This window comes from Eptatretus burgeri, chromosome 2, assembly GCF_056783735.1.
Source record: "Eptatretus burgeri isolate ZD-2024b chromosome 2, Ebu_testis_v1, whole genome shotgun sequence".
In the NCBI taxonomy this organism is placed as follows: domain Eukaryota; kingdom Metazoa; phylum Chordata; class Myxini; order Myxiniformes; family Myxinidae; genus Eptatretus; species Eptatretus burgeri.
The window spans coordinates 83680943-83703620 of NC_140962.1; the positions used below are offsets into that span (position 1 = coordinate 83680943).

The 22678-nt window shown below is 45.6% G+C and overlaps 2 long non-coding RNA genes across 6 annotated transcripts in view; one reads left to right on the forward strand and one right to left on the reverse strand.

Moving 5' to 3' along the window:
* Positions 1–22678, forward strand: part of LOC147032455 (uncharacterized) — a 35197-nt gene that overhangs the window by 10342 nt on the left and 2177 nt on the right. Inside the window, exon 2 of the long non-coding RNA XR_015055177.1 lies at positions 13083–13162. This is a non-coding gene — a long non-coding RNA (uncharacterized LOC147032455). The remainder of the gene's footprint in view (positions 1–13082; positions 13163–22678) is intronic.
* LOC147032456 (uncharacterized) overlaps positions 2578–22678 on the reverse strand; it is a 66407-nt gene continuing 46306 nt past the window's right edge. For 2 of the 5 annotated variants that reach the window (XR_015055172.1, XR_015055176.1), the window contains exons 4-5: positions 11419–11895; positions 10447–11061 (exon numbers count right to left, since the gene is read on the reverse strand). This is a non-coding gene — a long non-coding RNA (uncharacterized LOC147032456). Of the gene's footprint in view, positions 2747–10446; positions 11065–11418; positions 11896–22678 lie in introns of those variants that run through there. The other 3 variants (XR_015055175.1, XR_015055174.1, XR_015055173.1) reach the window with 3 other exon arrangements.

The window sequence follows — 22678 nt, forward strand, 5'->3', positions numbered from 1 at the left end:
TTCCGAGTCAGTCGCGTTTGGGTCTGCGTTGAACCTCTCCGGCTTGTAGATCTTGTCCATCGTCGGTTGAGGGAGCCGAAGGGATCAAGTGAAATAAATTGAAATGAATGCGGGGGAAAAACCTTCAGAGTGTAGGCTTTATTTCACTTGATTGAAGCCGCTTCTACGGGCACATCAGGGGATACATGTGCAGCAAGGAGTACATGTGTAGCAATGTATACATGTGCAGTAGATCACCGCAAAATAAATCAGCAATTAGCACGGAGTCCGGTATACTCTCAATTCTTACCATTCAACGAGCACCAAGTGAACCACCGCCGTAAATGACAATGCCCCAGGGACAATCCCACCGACCGCGTGGAATCTCGGTTTTATCTGTCCCGTACGCGAGCCACGCGACATGTGATCACGCGTCACATCCTTCAATTCATCACAGTCGCATAGGTCGTAAGTCGACGACTACATATATATATATATATATATATATATATATATATATATATATATATATATATATATATATATATATATATATATATATATATATATATATATATTGTTATGGTTCTCGGAATCTTATGCACACAACATACAGGTGTCCCAAGTCAGTTATTTCATTAAGTATATGTGCAGATAGAACCCATCCTTGTGTGTAGTGGGAGAGCAAAAGGGGGTGTGTTGCAATGGCTTTTAGTTAGGTTTATAAATCATTTCTCCCCTTTTATTTTGAACCACAGTACCTTCCTCTCGCTTTCCGAGGTAAAATCTTTGTGCAGTACCTTTTTGGCGAATCCGGACACTCGTGGAGTTGGCGGGCTTCCCGGTTTGGCCGAAATCCCACCTAGAAAGGGCGGACCTATGGAAGCCTCGTCCAATCAGGGTGGACAGTGACGTCAGCTTCACCAAGCCCCCTCCCCACTGAGGGAGATCTATAAATTACGAAGCAACCCTGAGAGCGGAGAGCGTTGGAGTGAGGAGCGTTGGAGTGAGACAGTTCATCGGCTGGTAGTGAAAGAAAGGAGGAAGGTCGTAGAGTGGTTGCGCTCTTTGGGGGTCGTTTGTTTTGAGTGTGAGAGAGCTGGGAAGACCTCGACCCGACCTTGACCGGGTCTCTCGTTGAGTCCTGTCTGCAGCCCTGATCCTCGCATCGGACTCCGCTCTACTCGACCCAGGCTCCTTCGCAGACGGTCTCCACGCGTGTGGCCGTGGACCGATCTGCACGACCATTGACAGGTGCCACACCACGGAGCATCCCTTCCCTCCAACGTTCAGGTACCCGAAAGAACTGCGACCTCAGCTCACCTCCCTCTCTGTCTGTGGGGTCCTTTGCCATACATTTGGGTTTATTTTCGTCTGAGTGTGTGGCGCCGTCTTTAAGTAGAATTGCATAAGTGTTTTTATTTGATCATTGTAAATGTTGCCTGTTTTATTCCTGCTTAAGTCTGCTCTCTGTCCCTCTTTTTTAAGTTGATTGTAAATAAGCTATTGTAGAAATGTTCCCAGTTCGTTTTTGTCTTTTCCTTCATTGGTCCAGCATGGTTTGGATCTGAGTTTAATCCGGGTCTTTATCCCCAATAATCTGTTCATTCTTGCCGGTACGTTCTTGGCAGGTCCGCTCGGCTGCATTCGAACCAGAAAGGTAGTTGGTAGAGTGATCCGATTCGAGCAAGGTGTACTGAGGGCGTGGTTCCCCGGTAGTCGAAACCGCGTGGTTAATTAGGTAAATTGGTTCCAGACAAAAAAAACCCCACACCAGGCGGTGGAAGTATTGGCGTCCACGGTCGGTTAAGCGACCCGCTGCATCACGGAATTATCCATGAGCGACGGCCTACAATTCCGGGAGTCTGGTGGGAGACGACGTAACTTCCCCCACCTAGTGGTCGCTCTCGCCACCTGACCTCTGGCCCACAACAATATATATATATATATATATATATATATATATATATATATATATATATATATATATATTATATATCACTACCATTCTACTTTCGCAAAATAAAGCTGCATAAAGCGACGAAGAAAAGCTACACAAGGTAAGCCCTCTGCTGTTTAAAGCTCCATCTGGGTTCCTCTTCTGCTTGAAACATTCACAAGCAGTACATACATGAGAATCCCAATGCTAGACATTCTCCTCAGCCACTGTATCACTGGTTTGCGAGTTATCAGTTTGCTGGTTTGCTGGTTTCATCACTGGTTTGCGAGTCATCAGCGACAGTGCAGACAGAAAGGCGCACCACCAAGGCTTGCAAGCATGTAGTACGTGCAATACCAATAGCAGATAACATAAATAACAAGGCCCAATCACGTCTTTCACCCGTAATTGGAAGGCATAACCAATCAGCTCTCATCCAATCAATTAACCGAAGAGGATCAGTGCCAGGTTTACAATGGTACTAATGGCTCCTCGGCTCCATGCCCACACAAATGAGGGGTCCATGGCGACATATATTTATTTATTTTAAAGTGTACACATCACAAAACATTTCCATAAATAATGTGTATAATTTAATGTTACTTTTAAAAAACATACTAGGTATTTGAATTGAAAAATAAATACTACCATTTCCTGGCATGTGACGTCACCACAGTCCACACTGTTCATGGCGGATGCTCCAGTTTGAGTTCCACACAAGCAGAGCGGGAGAAGACAACTGGATAATTCGTACCACAAATGATGAAAAAATATTTGAGTGGCGCTCAGAAACCATAGTGTGGTAATCTTCATCCCGATGAAGCAGCACTAACATGGAAGGAAGGAAGGAAGAAACGCAGGCGTAAAGCAGATATCGATGAAAATGAAGCAAAACTGCCTCATATCAGCAGCTATTTAAGTAACAGTGCTTGTGCTCTGAATGAAGCAACTGTGCCTTCAACCCCTGCCGATGAGTGTGTAATTGATGCTCTGTTGTCCTTCTGCCCTCGGGATACCATTGCTGGTACCCTAATGCTCATGGCAGTCACCACCATCTGTAACTTAAACTTGTAAATATTGTGAAAAAACCCCAAAACTTATACACAGCTGTGTGCTGTGTTAAAGACTACTTCTGTATTGATCTTCCTTTTGCAATGGTTCCCAAAATTGGAGCCCACAAATTTGTTTGGCACCAGGCCCACAAAAGGATAAACCGGCCCTGGCTGGGATAACCAAATAAATTGACTCCAGCAAATAAATTAACTCTAGCAAACTTCTTCAAGCAAAGAAGCTGCATAAAGCAACCAAGAAAGGCTACGCAAGGTAAGCCCTAGTTTTAAAAGCACGATTGGGTCTTCTTATTTATATGTTAACTGCTATGAGCATTGCATGTCGTACATGCTTGGGCATGTAGTATTGGGATTCTCATGTATTGTACTGCTTGTGAATGTCTGCAGCTGTAGTGGAACCTGGGTATGGTTTGAAACAGCAAAGGGCTTACCATGTGTAGTAGCTTTTCTTGATCTCAAAGAACTGCCTCTGCGCAGTCTGGCAGTTAACGAAAGCACATTGGCAGGGACTGCAAGCAGCCATTTCATTTCAGGACTGGTCTCCCATATCTACGACCCCTAATATCAACTCAGCCTGGACATTCATTCACAGAAACCTGTTCTCTCTCATGCACAGATTCATCCCATCTCATATTTAGGTATCCTACACTTCTTCCTGCTCATGGTACACTGAATTATGTGGGGAGACAGTTGCTCTGAGACTACTTGCCTTCTCTTCCTGGAAAGCAAATCTGACCGAAAGCAATCTCAGACCATTCCAAAATCCTGCACCAAGTGTGTGTCCACTCTCAAGAGAGCCAGAAAACAACATCTGCCCAACCTCAAGAATGAAACTTCAAACTAGTCTCCTTCCTCTAGAACTTGGTGGCACCTTGTTAAGTCTGTCTCTGGAGTATGTTCCCCTTCCATCCCTTCCCTCACTTCAAATGGCACCACAGCCAACTCCGCTTGTGAGAAGGCCGAAAGTCTCAAATATATGTTTGCTTCAAAATCTTTTGACTCAACCGCTCATTCTCTGTACCCACCCTACCCAGACATACCCAACTGTTACTGGACCATATGTCTTTTGCACCAGAGAAGGTGAAGTTTCTGGCATCCCTCGACTCTGATTCTGCAACTGGACCATACGGCATCAGCTCACGTGTCCTGAAAATTTACTCTGCTGCTCTTACACATCCTCTCTCTGCTCTTTTCACCCTATAATTTGCCAAGGTCATCCTCCATCTACTTGGAAATCAACCAACACCACTGCATTACATAAAAAGGAGCAAAAACCAAACCGCTTAAATACAGACTTATTAGCTTACTTCCAAGCATCAGCAAGGACATTGAATCCATCATCGCAGTTGATATGAAATCCTTCCTTTTCTCCAATGGTCTCATCTCAGATCACCATTTCAGATTCAGACCAGGTCCTTGTACCTTGGACATCCTGCTTCTATGCTCCAAACAATTAATGGAGGCCATTAGTGTAAGACATATGGTCAGGGCTGTCCCTCTAAACATATCTCGTGCTTTTGATACAGTCTGACGAGTCATCCTGCCTTGCTCTCCAAACTCTCTGCTGATTTCATCCAAGACCAAATGCACATATGGCATACTGACTTTATTATTGTAGCCTATGTGTGGCTTTCAATGGAATCCTTTCATTTCCTCTCACTGTTAAGGCTGGAGTTTCCCAAGGTGGTGTTCTTGGCCTCGTCCTAGTCCTAATCTTCTTCATTGATCTCTGACTCTCTTGAAAATCCCCTTTATTTATTTGTTAATGACTTCACCCTCTGCCGTGACATACCCCATCCTTCAGATAGGGAAGTTTCTTCCCATCTCTTCAGACCTTCAGACCTTCAGTCAGGTCAGGTTCGATCTGTGACCTGCTACAGGTACCATGTAAACCTGTACTAACCTGTTCCATGGTCGGGTTGTCGGCGACTAAACCGTCTCCCCCACCAGGTTTTCTGGTGAGGAGGGTGTTTGGATATGGACACCCAGCAGGATTAAAAACAAAACCTGTCAAAGGGCGGAGGAGCTCCTTGTGAGCCAACGGCCATCCATATCTAGTGCCCAACTGTGTCTGCGGACGTCCTCCTGCAGTTGGGTCACTTCTTATTAGGAGGTTGGTGGCAGGATTTGCACTCCGGCCACCGTAAAAGCCTTCATTCCGCAAAACGCAAAAACGCAAAAAAATCTGAAAACCCACTCCGTGGGTTTGGAGTATCTCCTGTGCAGCTTCCCTTCGCAGGGCAGCTCACCGGATGACGGGATTGGGGCAAAGCCTTCGGGACTCCCAATCTTTGATAGGAGGAAAACCACGGGGTAACATCCCTGGGTCAGATTGCGGGAGAGTGTGTCGGAGTGGTGCTGAGGTGTCGTCCACCAGACGGCGGTCTCCTTGGGTTAACCTGAGGCGGTCCCTTCGGGTGGGTGCCTGGAATGTCCTATCCCTAAGAGAGGATGATCACCTGTCTCTGTTATCATCTGAGCTCAAGCGTTTGGACATCGGGATTGCAGCTCTCTCTGAGGTTCGGAGACCGGATTGCGGCGAGATAATGGTGGGTGGTTACACCTACTATTGGTCTGGTCGCTCTGATGGTTACCATACCCAAGGAGTTGCTGTAGCTGTGTCCAATAAGCTGACCCCAATGATAATTGAGGTAACACCGGTCAACGAGCGTATTATGAGATTAAGGATTCGTCACGCCTTAGGTGTCATTTCCCTGGTCTCTGTTTATGCTCCGACTGAGGCGAGTGATCTCACCGTGAAGGACGCATTATACGCCACACTCGAGTCTGTGGTTGATCAGTGCCCCAGACGAGATACACTTCTAGTCTTGGGGGATTTCAATGCATCCACTGGAACTGATAGGGATGGTTATGAGGTGTGTGTTGGTCCCCATGGGTCAGGAACTATGAACCAGAATAGCACTAAGTTCCTTGACTTTGCAAGAAGTCATGGACTTAGGGTGGCTGGTTCATGGTTTCAGCGCCCACAAGCTCATCGCTGGACTTGGTATTCCAACGCTGGCGGTGTGGCAAAGGAGATTGACCATGTCCTCATTGACGGTCGTTGGAGGATGATCCAGAACTGCAGGGTCTACCGGAGTGCTCAGTTCCTCAATACTGACCACAGGCTTGTTGTAGCAACTCTAAAGCTGCACCTTAAATCCTGGAGAATGGTACCATCCCAGCCGAGGCTGGATGTTGGCAAGCTCAAGGATGAGAGGGTAGCTGAGGAGTTTGCGAACAGGCTGAGTGGACACTTGGGGGGTCTGGGTGCTTTGGGGGGTCCTGAAGAGTTGTGGAGCGCCTTCAAGACCACCGTCCTTGATGTTGCCGGTGGATGCCTTGGAGCTCACCGTAGGGCAAAGAAGAATTTTGTCTCTCAAGGGACACTGGATACCATTGACCAGAGTCGCAGGGCCAGGCTGAATGGCAGAGCTGAGCTGTTCAGGGAGCTGAGGCGTAAAACTGTACGTGCACTGAGGGTGGACAAGGAGGCCTATGTGCGAGGAATCTGTGAGGGGGTAGAGCATCACCTGTGGACAGGTGATTCTCGTCCCGCTTACAGGGGAATTCGCGCATTACGTTCATCCAAGCCCATCCCTCGGAGCACTGCAGTTCGAGTAGAGAGTGGTAGGCTCTTGACAGAGGAGTCTGAAGTGAAAGCCCGCTGGGCCGGTTACTTTGAGCGGTTGTACCAGGCTGATCCCCCAACTGTCGAGTTGGACGTCAAGGGTGTTACAATCCCTGTTGCTGACCTTCGAATCAACTGTGGTCCACCTACGCTTGTGGAAACACGGGCTGCGGTGAACCAGTTGAAACGGGGCAAAGCTCCAGGGATCTGTGGCATCCATGCCGAACTTCTCAAGGCTGGTGGAAATGCTGCACTCGTGTCGTTGCATGCAGTTTTGTGCTCTGCCTGGAACACAGGCATCATCCCAACTGACTGGAAGAGGGGCCTTGTTGTCCCTCTCTGGAAAGGGAAGGGTGATCGCCAAGACTGCAACAACTACCGAGGGGTGACGCTGCTCTCAGTGCCGGGCAAGGTCTTTGCTCGGATAATTCTCGATAGGGTTCGCCACCATCTGCTTGAGCACCAGCGTCCAGAGCAGTCAGGCTTTACACCAAAGAGGTCAACGATTGACCGTATCCTTGCACTTCGTGTCCTCACCGAACGCAGACGAGAGTTTCGGCAGGGGCTGCTTGCAGCCTATGTTGATCTCTGTAAAGCGTTCGATTAAGTGAATCGGGATGTCCTCTGGAGGATTCTTGGTCTTCGTGGGGTGCCACCAAAACTGATCGATCTGATGTCTGAACTCTACTCTGGTACTGAGAGTGCTGTGAAGTGTGGTGGTACCACCTCTGACTTATTTCCAGTTGTTACTGGAGTTCGTCAGGGATGTGTACTTGCCCCCACACTTTTCAGCACTTGTATGGACTGGATTTTAGGGAGGATGTCGGAGAGATCAAGTTGCGGTGCGTCATTTGGGAATGTCAAGATCTCGGACCTTGACTTTGCAGATGATGCAGTCATCTTTGCGGAGACTTTAGACATCCTCTTGGGGGCCCTCGAGGTGCTGAATGAGGAGTCGGAGCCGTTGGGATTACGGGTTTCTTGGGTCAAAACTAAGATCCAGGCTTTCGGTGACATCTTGGATGCTGCTGTCCTGTCTGTGTCTGTTTGTGGTGAGGATGTTGAGGTCGTGGAGAGATTCACTTACCTTGGCAGTGATATTCATGTCTCTGCTGGCTGCGAGTCAGAGGTCAATAGACGTCTGGGTCGGGCCTGGAGAGTCATGGATTCACTGGATCATGGGGTGTGGCGCTGCCGGTACCTGTGCGGGAGGATGAAAGTCCGAGTCTTCAGGTCCTTGGTACTTCCAGTCTTGCTCTATGGGTGCGAGACTTGGACTCTGACCAAGGATCTGAGACGGAGACTTAATTCCTTTGGTACCAGGTCTCTTCGGAGAATCCTTGGCTATCGCTGGTCGGATTTTGTGTCCAACGAGCGGTTGCTGAGAGAGACTCGGATGAGATTTGTTACCTGCATAGTCCGTGAGCGTCAGTTGCGGCTGTATGGACATGTGGCTCGTTTTTCTGACTCTGATCCTGCTCACCAGATTCTCTCAGTGAGGGAGTCTCATGAGTGGAGGAGGCCAGTGGGTCGACCACGTGCCTCATGGTTGCAACAGGTTGACCATCATCTCAAGGAGATGGGGATGGGCCTGGCATCTGCCTGGGGGATGGCCAGACGGAGGCCCCTGGAGTACCGGCGGAAAGTGGACGCAGCGACGTGCTGTTCTGGCACATGCTCCCATACCTGACCTCTTCAGACCTTGACAAAATCATAAGTTGGTCAAACACTTGGAATATGTCTTTCAATCCTGATAAATCTCACATTCTCACTGTCTTTCTCTGAAAGGACCATGTGGCGAACCCTCTCATCTACTTTCTCAACTATCCTATTGAGGAAGTTCAGTCGCTCAAACTCCTTGCTTTCACAATAAGCTCTGATTTTTCTTGGGCCAACCACATTTAAAAGTTGGCCGACAAAGCCAGTTGCTGACTGGGCATCCTCTGTCATACAAAGTCCTTCTTTTGCACAGCTGAACTCCTTCCTATCCATCTACAAGACTTTCATCAACGGGTTGATAGGGTATTGTTCTTCCCTCTGGGCAAGGTCACTTCCCTCACACATTGCTCAGCTGGACACTGTCGAAACCAAGGCTTTCAAGATCATTGGAATCTCCTGCATTGAAGCTGAGTCCATGGCCTTATCACTTTCCCATCACAGATAGTTTGGTGGTCTCTCTCTCTCTCTCTTCTACCACCTCCTTTCTGGTCTTGCACCCTCTGATCTTTCTGTGCTTTGGTTTCTCCCCTCCCCCCTCCCCTCCCCCCTCCCCTCTCCCCTCCCCCAGGTTTCTGCAGCGCATACGCGGTCCACCATCAACCCCAATCTGGTGAAGCTCTGAAAATCCCGAATCACTGCTCACCTACCCTCATTCGTTCCTTTATTTTCCCCGCCTGTGGAATCAACTTCCACAATTCTCTTCAATGTCATTCTTTCCTTCAGGTCTTCAAGACAGCTGTTCACCACCATCTCAGATGATCCCCCATTCAAAGCCATGATCTTTTCTACCCCTGTTAATCCACCCCAAACCCACCTCCTTCAAATTCCATGCTTTCCTTCCTGAAAGTCCCTGTAGTGTCCATCTTGTTTACCCCATGTATCGTGCCCCATCCTCTCCCTTCCACAGATCTCCTAATGTCTCTGCTCCCCACTATTTTGTGCTTCCATCTCCCACCCCTCTTGCCCCCTGCTACTTTTGTTATACGTTCAGTGTGTTATACGAGAGTAAATTTTTCTTTTCACCTTTCATCTCTTTTACTCTCTCTCTCTTCCTCTCTTTTATTATCTCTCTCTCTCTCTCAGGAGAAGTGAATTCTTGCAGAAATTTTTCTGTAAGGCTCACTTGGCTGTGCCTGGATGGGTTTGAGGGTTGTGGAGTAGCGGCTGAAACCCGAATCCTATCCAGGTTCCTCCTGATGATTCCATCTTTGCTCTTTACTTCTTCGGGCTCCTTCCTGGTGTTCCGTTTCATTACCTCTTATACGAGCCTTGACATTGTGTACAAAAAAGAAAACACAGACCAAAAGGTCAACATCGGCCAAATTTCGAAGAGCACAATAGGGATTGTGAAGCATGTGCAGCAAGTGAGAAATCTTTGAAACCAACACAACCACTGGTCTAACCCATACCTATTGGCCAGAAAAACCATGGAGCCAGATTCAAATCGACATCTTTGGTGAAGTAAATGCTGCTCCCTCCAACCAAAGATCCTCGTTGTAGTACTTGACCAACATTAGAAGTGGTTAGAAATTACTGCAACCCCAGTTGTGACTTTGATGACGATCATCAACATTCTCAGTGAGCTCTTTGCTGGATGGGAACTGCCTAAAGTTAGTATCACTGACAACGGCCTGTAATTCGTCTGTTTCTGAGTTTGAAACGTTCTTGGTATGAGTTTGAAATGCCTGATACTCCTATTCCTCATCCAGATCTGACCAGCCAACCACTTCAGCATCCTAAATGCAATTGACATCCTCCAAAAATACTTATCTGACTTTGTAACAGAGTGATATTGTTGCAGACATCACCTTTGATCACTCCAAGAGGATGGCATGTCCCTAGAGACCATGGACATCATATACAACCCTTAACTTGGGCTGGATCGTCGTGCCCAAAGTCAGTTTACCATGCCGTTGAGTTAAGCATGGCAGACGGGGAACCGTGCCAGCGACTACGTGGTGCATAATTACTTGGCCGAGAAAACCAATGCCGCATGCTGCATTACGTGGGCTACCATTACAATGAGTCTTGGACCAACTGCCCCCCACTTCCCCTGCCAGGAAGCTATCTTGGGCCAACCACAAGCAGGATAAATCAAGACACGTATCAACACTTTCATGAATTTATTACACAGGAAACCAAAGAAATGAAAGAGCAGAAAATGATGAGAGGAATTATGGGGGTGATAATCAGGTGAGAGAAAATGGTGGGAAAACTCAAACATTATAAATGGTGGAAAAAAATGAGACACAAATGGCATGGATTTTAACACCGATGAAACGCATATGCCTTTGCCCTTATTCTCACGAGATCATACCCATGACAGAGCAAGCACTTACAACATTCACTTCCAGGAAATACAATACTGGATCTATACACCCAAGGAATAACATAGAGAGGTGGGTAGAGGGTAGTGATTATAGAGGAAGATAGGAAAATAATGGGGACGATCACGTGCCCCTAACGAACCTGTGGTCACTCTGGTTGAAGCGACTGTTACCACGGCCCGTTGCTTGAACTCACTCCTCATGCTCCCCTCGTGTGGCAGAGCCCTGATGGTTTGCCATTCTTGCCGGAACCTGTCCGACCTGTGTGAGTTCCAGGCTCTGCAGTTCCAGGATGGCTCGTTCTGCTCGAATATATGGGGATCTGCTTTCGTAGGCTGTGCTGTTCTAGCTGTGGTGCTGAATGTGCTGCATTGGGACTGTGTTGTGTGGAAGCCTCTGCTGGGAAAGGTGAACAGGAAGGAAGAAGTGCGAAGAAGAAGAAAAGATACATTGGGAAATGCATGTAATGCAAAAGAGAAAAGTGTGAGGTGTATAGAAAAGCACGAAACTCCATTCTGTGGACTCGAACTGCGAGCAGGAAAATCTCAGGGGAGAACAGCTCTCTCTATTTTTTACTATGATGTTCTTTTGGAGAGAGAGAGAGAGAGAGAGAGAGAGAGAGAGAGAGAGAGAGAGAGAGAGAGAGAGAGAGAGAGAGAGAGAGAGAGAGAGAGAGAGAGAGAGAGAGAGAGAGAGAGAGAGAGACATATTGTACGAACCAAGTACACTCTGCCCCTTTTATGCTCATTTTACCTCATAGGTGGGCGTTCCATTGAAGCTGCTCGGAACTTCGTCATCTCTGTCCTTCCCTCCTCCGGCTCCTCATTGGCCTAGCTGTGCCACAGAGTGTGTGTGTGTGTGTGTGTGTGTGTGTGTGTGTGTGTGTGTGTGTGTGTGTGTGTGTGTGTGTGTGTGTGTGTGTGTGTGTGTGTGTGTGTGTGTGTGTGTGTGTGTGTGTGTGTGTGAAAGAGGGGTTAAGGGGTGGAATATTCTCGCATCTTACAGCAACTTCCATCTTCACTCCTGGCTCCCCATGACAATATGGCTTTTGCTCTGGTGCATCTGGTATCAGGCTCGAGGCAATGGTTTGTGAATACTTTGTGCAGCTGGTTTCAAGCGAGGCAAGGGTTTGCGAGTGCTTCGGTGTAGGGAATGGTTTGCGCGTTGGTTTTGTCTGTATAGTAGTGTGTAATGTTGTGGATGCTAGATAATGTTGTGAAATGTAAGAGACTGTTAGAAATAGAGATTGAGAAATAAAGAAGTAGAGAAATAGAAGTGAAAGGAAAATTGAGAAACAGGGAAATGCAAAAAGGGGAAAAAGGAACAAAACCCTATCTGCTCACATGCGCAACGCACATTTGTCACATAAATACGATTTACCTAACTTCTAAACAGAATACTAAAGAAATAACTAACTCAAACTTTTATGTGTTTGTGTTTCTATTCTCCCGGGGGGGGGGGTGCACAAAGTCCTCCCCGGGTCATAACCATCAGAATATTAAGTTTAAGTTGATTTGATGGGAATTTGAACAGGTTTCAATGCTTTAATTAATGGACATCGTTGATCATATCTTGGTTTATTGGTTGCTAAGCTTAATTGTCTGAGCCCCTTATTACAGATATTGTAATGTTTAATTTTTAGGGAGGAGGGGGAAATGTTTTGTGTTAGCGTAGTCACATGATACACCAGCAGATCGCAGGTCATGGGACCTGTCTCGACGGTACAGAGATTCCGCCATGTTGGCTGCAATACATGAATCATGTTAACTCTGGTCCCGTGTGTTCGTGTGGTTTATCTAATGAAAACTATGCATTAGAACACTCATCATCCTTGTAATAAAGATGTATTATTTCAGCACATTGATGGTATTTCCCAGTATTTCGTGGCGATTTCACGTGAAAAATGAACCCCCTAGTCACAAGACATTTCATTCGATCAGGTTGGTCGTCGATAATTGACCAATCGTACTCCATCTCTCATATAGGATGTGCGGAACGACGCGAAGCAATCAGATTGAAGTCGGTATTCAAGGTTATGACATCAGTTAAACCAGTCGCAATGCAATAATGTTGGAAATATTTTTTGTTGCCGAGAGATTAAAAAAAAAAAGTGAGAATTTATAGCGAGAGCGTGAGAACGTGACTTTCAACAGAAAGTCAAGAGTCTCATGGCAAAAACGCGAGAGTTGACAGGTGTGTTGTCGAGTGTACAGATGAATGTGTTGTTCCTCTTCAACCAGAATATGAACATGTTTGAACCTACCAGAAAGACAATACGAGCTTCAAACTGTTAGTGCTTGTTTATTTGTGTGGAGAGTGAAAACCGAGCGACACGGTGACATTGAGTCAATTTAAATATTTTGATACCATGAGGCTCATGCATCGAACTGATGTTTGGGTCATTTCTTCCTTTTCAGATTTGGATCAGAGCTTCTGAAGACATGGATCATTGGACTACCAGAGAAAGATTGGTGAAACCAACAGAACGTTGATTGAGGTATGCAAACCACAGTGGGAAGCAAAGGGAAGCTGATGTTTCTGACATTAACCCTTTTGCTCAGACGAAGGGTTCGTGCCTAAAACATAAGCTTCTCCTTGCTTCTTACTTCAACAAGGAGTAAAAGGCATAAAATGTCATAGACCCCTATGGTTTAACTAATTTTACTGTACAGAGTTAAAGGGACAACCCAAATTTATTTACAACAAAAATGGCTGCCAGTCTTGCAGTTGGCCATCTTTAATAAAATCGCAAAATAAAGTGAGGTGCAAATGTATGCCATCATGTACTGTGCGTGTGCAAAGTTTGAACAAAATCGGCCCAAGAATGTCTGAGAAATGGTTGAGGACACGTTTAAGTAACAAAATGGCCACCAGTCGGCCATCTTGGATATGATGTCGAAAATAAATGACGTGCATATGTAAGCCATCATTCCTTATCTGTTTGCCAAGTTTGACCAAGATTGTGAAATACATGTCCAAGAAATGGTTGAGGACGTGTTCGATATCAGGTTTTTACAACTAATGTGGCTACCAGTCGGCCATCTTTGATTGAGTCGCGAAACAAAATGATGTGCCATGTACACCATCATGTATTGTCTTTGTGCAAAGTTTGAACAAAATCGATCCGTACATGTCTGAGATATAGCTGCGGACGGACGGACGAGCCCGAATCCAAAAGCCCCCATTTCAGAAAAGTCCAACAGGGATGAATTAGCAAACCTCAATAAATGCCTTGTTGATTTAATAAATTGTTCTATTTCACCGATGCAGGTTGACACTTGACTTTACCAGCAAGACTGGTTCTTCATTCTACCAGATAAAGGTCTACTGTTATGAACTGTCGTAAGTTATTAATTGCTGTTGCTGTTAATTGCAACTCGCTAAAATGTTCAAGCTCAGAGAGCCTTCAAATGTCACTTCCATACAATGAAGCTCCCTCTGAAATTGCTTTCTGTCATTATTTGAACTAGTAATAGGCATCCACAACCATTCTTGTCCATGTTGTGGAATGTTGGTCGAGGCCCTCACTTTTTTTTCCACCCTCACTTTTTCACCTTTATTGGTTCACGAAAAAATATTTTCACGAAAAAAATAAGTGACCACTATATTCGTGATTATTGTGTGTCTGTCTGTCTGTCTGTCTGTCTGTCCCGAGCATAGCTCCGTGGGTTTTCATCCGATCCTGATAAAATTTTGGTGGGAGGTTTATATCATGATCTAGTTGTGTTTTCCTGAGAATGGGCGTGGTGCGCCCATTATGGGTGGAGCCACACCCAAAAAACGTGTTTTTAGGGGGTAGCCAATTTCAATTTGCATCTTCTCCGAGGGGGTTTGTTGAATCTGACAGGGGTTTCGGTATTTGGTTAGCCCAATGGCACCTGCATAGCCCCACGGAGCTCGATTTTTCATTTTCGTCCCAAGGTCAAGGTCACAAGGTCACGAACTTAGAAAATTGCAAATTTTGACATAAAAATCATACGACCACCCAAACTTTGAGAGAGGATGACAATATTTTTTTATGCATAATCTTGAGGTCATTCCCCACCTAAAGTCTTGAAACCATTTTGCTCTATCTCCAACACCTTGCCCGTAGCGCCTTCAAGTTTGTTTTTACGCTGATTTCGTCAAAGTATGGATAATCCGAGGAGTGCGAAATGCCATATAGCCTATATGACGTTATCTTGTTCCTGGAATGTTCCAGAGGAAGTTTTGCACCAAAGGTCATAATCCTTGACCTTTGACCTTTAAAGTTCATCAAGGTCGAATTTTCAAAGTTGTGGGAATCGAACCGGGTTTTCGACCTTCTTCGACGAACTAACTCCAAGAAGCTATAGCACACATCCTGTTCCCTGATTTTAATGTCCACAACATTGTTTTGTGACCTTTAAAGGTGATGCAAAGGTCAAATTTTGAAAGTTGTTGAACGAAACTGGGTTTTCGACATTTTGCAGCTAATAACCTGTCACTCGTACCACATCATGTTGATAATTTTTATAACTTGGTCAAACATTATCACATTGTCTCATCCTTGACTTCTGAAACGATCTACATCGTCAAATACCGCTCGTGAACCATCGTCGTCTTCAGACTTGTTCTATTTTAAATTCATTTTCTCCACAACTGCTTGAGCGATTGACGCAAAACTTTCAACGTCGTTGCGCCTACCCATGAAGATCTTTTTTTTAAAAACAAAGTTGCACGATGATTGGATAGAAAATGTGGCTGGTGTTCCAAAAAGTCTGATTTCTGTAGGCATGGGTTGCAGGGTGTTTCACATATCAGGAATAAACGGCCTTGACCTCGCAGTCGATGTAAGATGCAGAACACCAGACCATTTTGTCAGCCACGCACTGTCTGAATAGCAGAAGCAATTGAAAATATTTATGTAGCAATGATGATGAGGAGCCCTGTTAGGTCTGTATGGTGACTGTCATCTGCACTTCATATTAACAGACAATGAATCTGCATGAAGACTATTTCTAAATGGCCTTGAGATGTTTCCATTTAAGCTTCAACATGCCAACGTACTGTACATTCAGCTGGTGGCAAAAAACAGTAATATTCTGTCGTATTGTTGTTGACGGATATTGTGGGCTGGCTCATAATGAATGATGAGGCAAATTTTACAATGAGTGGGTTTCTTAAGAAGCAAAAGAAGTGGGTTGCATGATTTGAGGCTCAGAAAATTCAAAGTGGTGTCATCAGGCAGGGCCTCACTTTTTTCTGAGGCTAACCAATTTGATCAATGTCCTCTTCAAAATCGAAACTTGAAAACCTCGGATATGAGACAATACCTGCTGTTGTTTGATTTGTTTGCCTTTGAAGAATATTTCTGCAACACTTGATTTTTGAAAATAAATACAGCAATTGCAAAACGTATGCATAGCTTCAATGTTTCTTTGTCACCCTATATTGAATATGATGATTCGCCATGGCTTGCAACAGATTAGATCTGTGGCTAGCTACAGCAACCCTGTAAACCTGTACCAACCTGTTTCATGGTCAGGTTGTCGGCGACTAAACCGTCTCCCCCAACAGGGTTTCTGGTGAGGAGGGTGTGTAGGTATGGACACAGCAGGATTTAAAACAAAACCTGTCAAAGGGCAGAGGAGTTACTTGTGAGCCAACGGCCATCCATACCTAGTGCCCAACTGTGTCTGCGGACGTCCTCCTGCAGTTGGGTTACTTTGTTTTTAGGAGGTTGGTGGCAGGATTTGCACTCGGACAAACGTAAAACCCTTCATTCTGCAAAACACAAGAAAACCCGGAAAGAAAACTTTAACCCACTCCGTGGAAGCTGCCCTTCGTAGGGCACCTCACTAGATGACGGGATTGGGGCAAAGCCTTTGGGACCCCACTCTTTGATGATAAGAGGAAAACCATGGGGTAACCTTCCCGGGTTAGATTGCGGAAGTGTGTGTCAGGGTGGTGATGAGATGTCGTCCACCAGATGGCGGTCTCCTTGGGTTAACCTGAGGTGGTACCTTCGGGTGGGTGACTGGAATGTCCTATCTCAAAGAGAGAATGATCACCTTTCTCTGTTACCATCTGAGCTCAAGCGTTTGAAGATCGGTATTGCAGCTCTCTCTCTGAGGTTCAGAAACAGGATAGTGGTGAGAACATGGTGGGTTGTTACACTGACTCTTGGTCTGGTCACTCTGATGGTTACCATGCCCACGGAGTTGCTGCAGCTGTGTGCAATAAGCTGACTCCAATGATAATTTAAGTAACACAGGTCAACGAGCAAATTATGACATGAAAGATTCGTCATTCCCTGGTCTCTGTATATGCTTCAACTGAGGTGAATGTTGTCACCATGAAGGACACATTATATGCCACGCTTGAGTCTGTGGTTGATCAGTGCCCCAGCCGAGATAATCTTCTAGTCTTGGGGGATTTCAGTGCATCGATTGGAACTGATATGGATGATTATGAGACATGTGTTGCTCCCCATGGGTCGAGAACTGTAAACCAGAATAGTACAAAGTTCCTTAACTTTGCAAGAATTAATGAACTTCGGATGGTCGGTTCATGGTTTCAGCACCCACAGGTTCATCGCTGGACTTGGTATTCCGATGTTGGTGGCGTGGCAAAGGAAATTGACCATGTGCTCATTGATGGTTACTGGAGGATGATCCAGAACTGTGGGGTCTACTGGAGTGTTCAGTTCCCCAATACCGACCACAGGATTGTGGAAGAAACTCTGAAGCTGCAGCTTAAATGTGGGAGAATGGTCTCATCCCAGCCTCGGCCGGATGTTGGCAAGCTCAAGGATGAGAGGGTAGCTGAGGAGTTTGCGAACAGGCTGAGTGGAGATTTGGGGGGTCTGGGTGCTTTGGGAGGTCCTGAAGAGTTGCGGAGTGCCTTCAAGACCACCATCCTTGATGTTGCCGGTGGATGTCTTGGAACTCACCATGGGGCAAAGAAGAATTTTGTCTCTCAAGGGACACTGGACACCATTGACCAGAGTCACAGGACCAGGCTTCATGGCAGAGCTGAGCTGTTCAGTGAGTTGAGCCGTAAAACTGTGTGTGTGCTAAGGGTGGACAATAGGCTTATGTGTGAGGAATCTATGTGGAGGGTAGAGCATCACCTGTGGTCAAGTGATTCTTGTCCTGCTTACAGGGGAATTTGTGCATTGCGTTCCTCCTAGGCCATCCCTCGGTGTACTGCAGTTAGAGCCGAGGATGGTGGGCTCTTGACAGAAGAGTCCGAAGTGAAGGCCCGCTGAGCCAGTTACTTTGAGTGGTTATACCAGTCTAACCCACCAGCTGTTGAGTTGGATGTCAGGGGTGTTGCTCTCCTTATTGCTGACCCTCCAATCAACTGATCCACTTATGTTTGTGGAAACACAGGCTGCGGTGAACCGGTTGAAACGGGGCAAAGCTCCAGGGATCTGTGGCATCCATGCTGAACTTCTCAAGGCTGGTGGAAATTCTGTACTCGTGTCATTGCATGTAGTTCTGTGCTTTGCCTGGAACACAGGCATCATCCCAACTGACTGGAAGAGGGCCTTCTTGTCCTTCTTTGGAAAGGGAAGGTTGATCGCCAAGACTGCAACAACTACTGAAGGGTGACGCTGCTCTCAGTGTCGCGCAAGGTCTTTGCTCGGATAATTCTTGATGGGGTTCGCCACCATCTGCTTGAGCATCAGCACCCAGAGCAGTCAGGCTTTACACCAAAGAGGTCAACGATTGACCGTATCCTTGCTCTTCGGGTCCTCACCGAACAAGAGTTTCGGCAGGGGCTGCTCTGCAAGCTTATGTTGATCTCTGCAAAGTGTTTGCAAAGTGATTCAGTGAATTGGGATATCCTCTGGAGGATTCTTGGTCTTCGTTTGGTGACACCAAAACGGATTAATCTGATGTCTGAACTATACTTTGTTTCTGAGAGTGTTGTGAGATGTGGTGATACCATTTCCGTCTTATTTCCAGTTTTTACTGGAGTTTGTCAGGGGTGTGTACTGGCCCCCACACTTTTCAGCACTTGTATGGACTGGATTTTTGGGAGCATGTCGGAGAGATCAAGTTGCAGTGCATCGTTTGTGAATGTCAAGATATCTGACTTTGATTTCACAGATGATGCAGTCATCTTTGCGGAGACTCTAGATATCCTTTTGGGGGCCCTCGAGGTGCTGAATGAGGAGTCGGAGCCGCCAGCATTATGGGATTCCTGGGTCAAAACTAAGATCCAGGCTTTCAATGACATCTTGGATGCTGCTATCCTGTCTGTACCTGTTTGTGGTGAGGATGTTGAGGTCACTGAGAGATTCACTTACCTTGGCAGTGATATTCATGTCTCTGCAAGCCGTGAGCCAGAGGTCAACAGACCTGATCTGACCTGACTCATCATCAGGTGCTGTCTCTGAGCTGGGGGTTGGCTGTTGTGGAATACCATTCCAATCTATCTTCAATAACTGTAAACAGCTCCATATTTGACTTGCTCCTCCATTGCATCATCTTATCTGTTCATTTTCTTCTTTGTTTTCTCCTTCTCATATTACTTATTTAATGGCCCCAATCATTCCCACGTTTTTGTGCGGTCGGCTGGGGGAACGTGTTTGCCCAAGCCGTCCACAAACTGGCTGGCAAGCCCTGATGTGTGAATGAAGGTGTCGGGATTTGTAATTTGGCAGGGGATCCGACGATAACTCACCTACTATTGGCAAAAGATGCAGTGGGATCTTCAACGTCCATCAACAACCAGGGCTGGCATATGGGTGCTCCAGATTAATATCCTTTCCAACGGACGACACACACATTGATGCATCACCCTGCATGTGAAACAGCAGTGTGACAGTTTTTAGCACGGTTTTGATTCGAACCGAGCCTCGACAAGTTTAAGGTGAGTGTCCATACCTCTCAAGTGTAAACTATCTTGCCAGTATACTGCCTGGTGACGGAGACCGTTTAACGATCATTCAGGACAAAAACAGATATGGAAAGACATAATAGTGCTGCAAGACATAAACATAATGGCACTTCTGACAAAGCTTCAAGTTACTCTTGTTTTTTTCAAAACGCAATTCACATCGTGAGAGTGCAGAGCAGTGGTGAGGCAGGATGCTGCGCTGTGCGCATAGGAGTACAGAAAACAAGTCTGCACTTGCATCATAAACGTTCATATTTGTTGACGGAGAGGGTTACTTTGAGGTGAACAAGGTATAAAAAAGCACTAATTGAGCCTAATCATGCAGGGAATGTACACCTCGTGTTGACAAAACCATTGAAGTGGTTTTTTGGAATGGTGGTGCAACATGTAGTCTTCTTTACATCCCTGGTCCACTCACAGATGTTTGCTGTTTTGGAGGGGGGGTGTTTCTCATTTACCTTTTCATTATCTTTCCTTCCATAAACCGACAATTTATTTTGCATGAATTTTGACAGCATTGCATGCAAAACTGTCCTTGGCTTTCATGACAACTTTTCCAGACCAGTTTAAAAAAAACAAACAAAAAAACACGATGCGGTGATGTTACTTCCATGCAGCGGAGCATGGAACATGCTACAGAGTAGTTACAAAAAGGTGTTGCACACTCTCTATTTAGGTCATTAACGTATTGGTCATTATGGCATCACAGTGGCGTTTGGCCATCTTGAACTTTAATTTGACAGAGCTTCCCAACATCGCGCATAAATATACAGACGACGATAAATAAATAAAACTAGAACTGTACTCGGTAGAACGCATACCTCCGCCAGGATCAACAGTTTATGTTTCGTATCCCATTGATAGGTCGGATCTGCATCCAGACCTAAACCAAAATCAAACCGGCTTGTTGTTGTCACCTACCCAACTCATCCACCAAGTTTTGTCATAATTCATCTACAATTTTTTGAGATGTCATGCCATACATAGTTTTTGGCCCCATCTCTCAATTGTGAAGAATCACTTTAAAAACGATCGTATCCGGATGTGGATTCGAAGCTTCACCAAAATCGAACCCATTTGTCCTTCCTTGTCACACACCCAACCTGTCCACCAAGTTTTGTAAGCCTGTTGTTGGCTTAGTGGTTAAGGTGGCTGGTTTAGGATCCTAGGGTCCCAAGTTTGAGCCCCGTTAGCTGCTGAATTAACAGCAGGTGGGACTGACTCAGCATGTCATCTGCCTGAGGTTGATGAAATGTGTACCAATGTACTGGTAGAGGGACACAGCATCAGTGGCACAGCTGTGCTTCCAAGAAATGATAGCAACCCAGCAGCCAAGCTGCCATATGCAAGAACAGAACATAACCAAAGAACCAAGTTTTGTCCGAATCCATCCACAACTTTTTGATATATCCTGCTTGCAAACAAACAAACAAACAAACAAACAAACAAACAAACAAACAAACATGGGTGAATGCACAATCCCCCGTACGCCTTTGGTGGCAGAGGTAACTCACCCCAAAGCATAGTTTTCATTCCCAGAAGCTATTGAGGAGGAGAACCAGTGTGGTTGTACCTCCAATGACAACGTATCCATAGGTGGTCATACATCAACCACCCCATCTACTGAGCCCTGCAGATAGGATTGATAGTTACTTAAGGGGTACAGGTCAGCTCAAGCAATGCTCAGACTCAAAAGTTGCTCTCCAGCAGTGATCCACTCAACCAGTGTCACAAGCACATCACATGCTGTCCCTACTTTGAGCTCAAAGTTCAATCAGCTGGACATTCCCGAGAACTGTTCCATCACTAGCACATTTCCTTGTCACCTTTTTGTTTGCACCCGATTCCTCTTAATGAGCTTTCTAGCACTCTAAACCAATTAGTAAGACTGTCCATTAATTAATGTGTGCACAGGCCAATCAGTGGCGTTATCCCTTTCATCATTGCAACCTGGACAATTGGCTATATCTTTTGGTGTGGCTTGTTTCTATGTGCACAACACCAATTGTGTAATGATTGTCCCATTGTCTGAGTATCCTCATTTTGCGCCCTGTCTTCCAGGTGCCTTAGTGGAGGAACAGAAGTTTTGAGAATTGCTCCCCTCCTTCACACCGGGGCCACGTAATACGCCTCAAACCTGTGCACGGGTTTATCATTGCACTGCCTCACTTGGCACCCAAGAGTCTGGATTTAAACAAATACAGTAATTCAGTTGTCCTTTGCAAATTGGTTCATATATTGTGTCCATGATAATTGCATGATTGCACTACAGAGAGATTTAATGGGCAAGACTATAAAGACAGACAGATGCACGACACTGCAACACTGAAATAACATGGAAAGTCATTAAAAAAATTTTTTTTAATCGTAGTCTTGTTTGGCAAACATAATATAAACTTTATGATGCTGTACCCCTTAGCTCATAATCGGTGTGAACCGCCTGTGTACTTCGTGAGTTTGACAGGGGTGTCCAAAAAGTGAAACGTCACCTTTGAAAGTGTCAATATTACATCGGGGACAGCGCTGGTGTCAATGTGAATTGATGAAAATCCATTTGACGACTAGATTAATTATATTTTAGGTGGTGGTCCATGGTCATGCCTTGTGTAGTTCTCTTTTCAATAATTATGAAGATTTATCATTGTTACCTCCACCCACCGAAGGTGGACATAGGTGTGAAGTTGGATGGAGGTTACGCTTTCAACCCTGTCTGTCTGTTTGTGAGTTGGATATCTCAAAACATTGCAGACGGATTTGGACGAAATTTGGTGGACAGGTTTGGTGTGTGACACGGAAGAATTGATTCACTTTTGGTGAAGATCCGAATCTGGATCCGATAATTTTTTTTTAAGTGATTCTTCATCATTGAATGATTGGCCAAAAACGATATATAGCATGATATCTCAAAAGGTTCTGGACGGATTCGGATTAAACTTAGTGGGTGAGTTGGTTTGGTCACAAGAACAAGCGGAATTAAATTTTAGTTCAGGTCCAAATCCAGATCCAGCCTATCAGTGGGATACAAAACATAAACTAATCAGTCTGGCGGAGGTATATGCCCTACCGAGTGCGTTCTAGTTATATTATGTTACGTTATGTTTGTAACCTCGATTTTGGATGCCATGTTGCACTCATTATGACG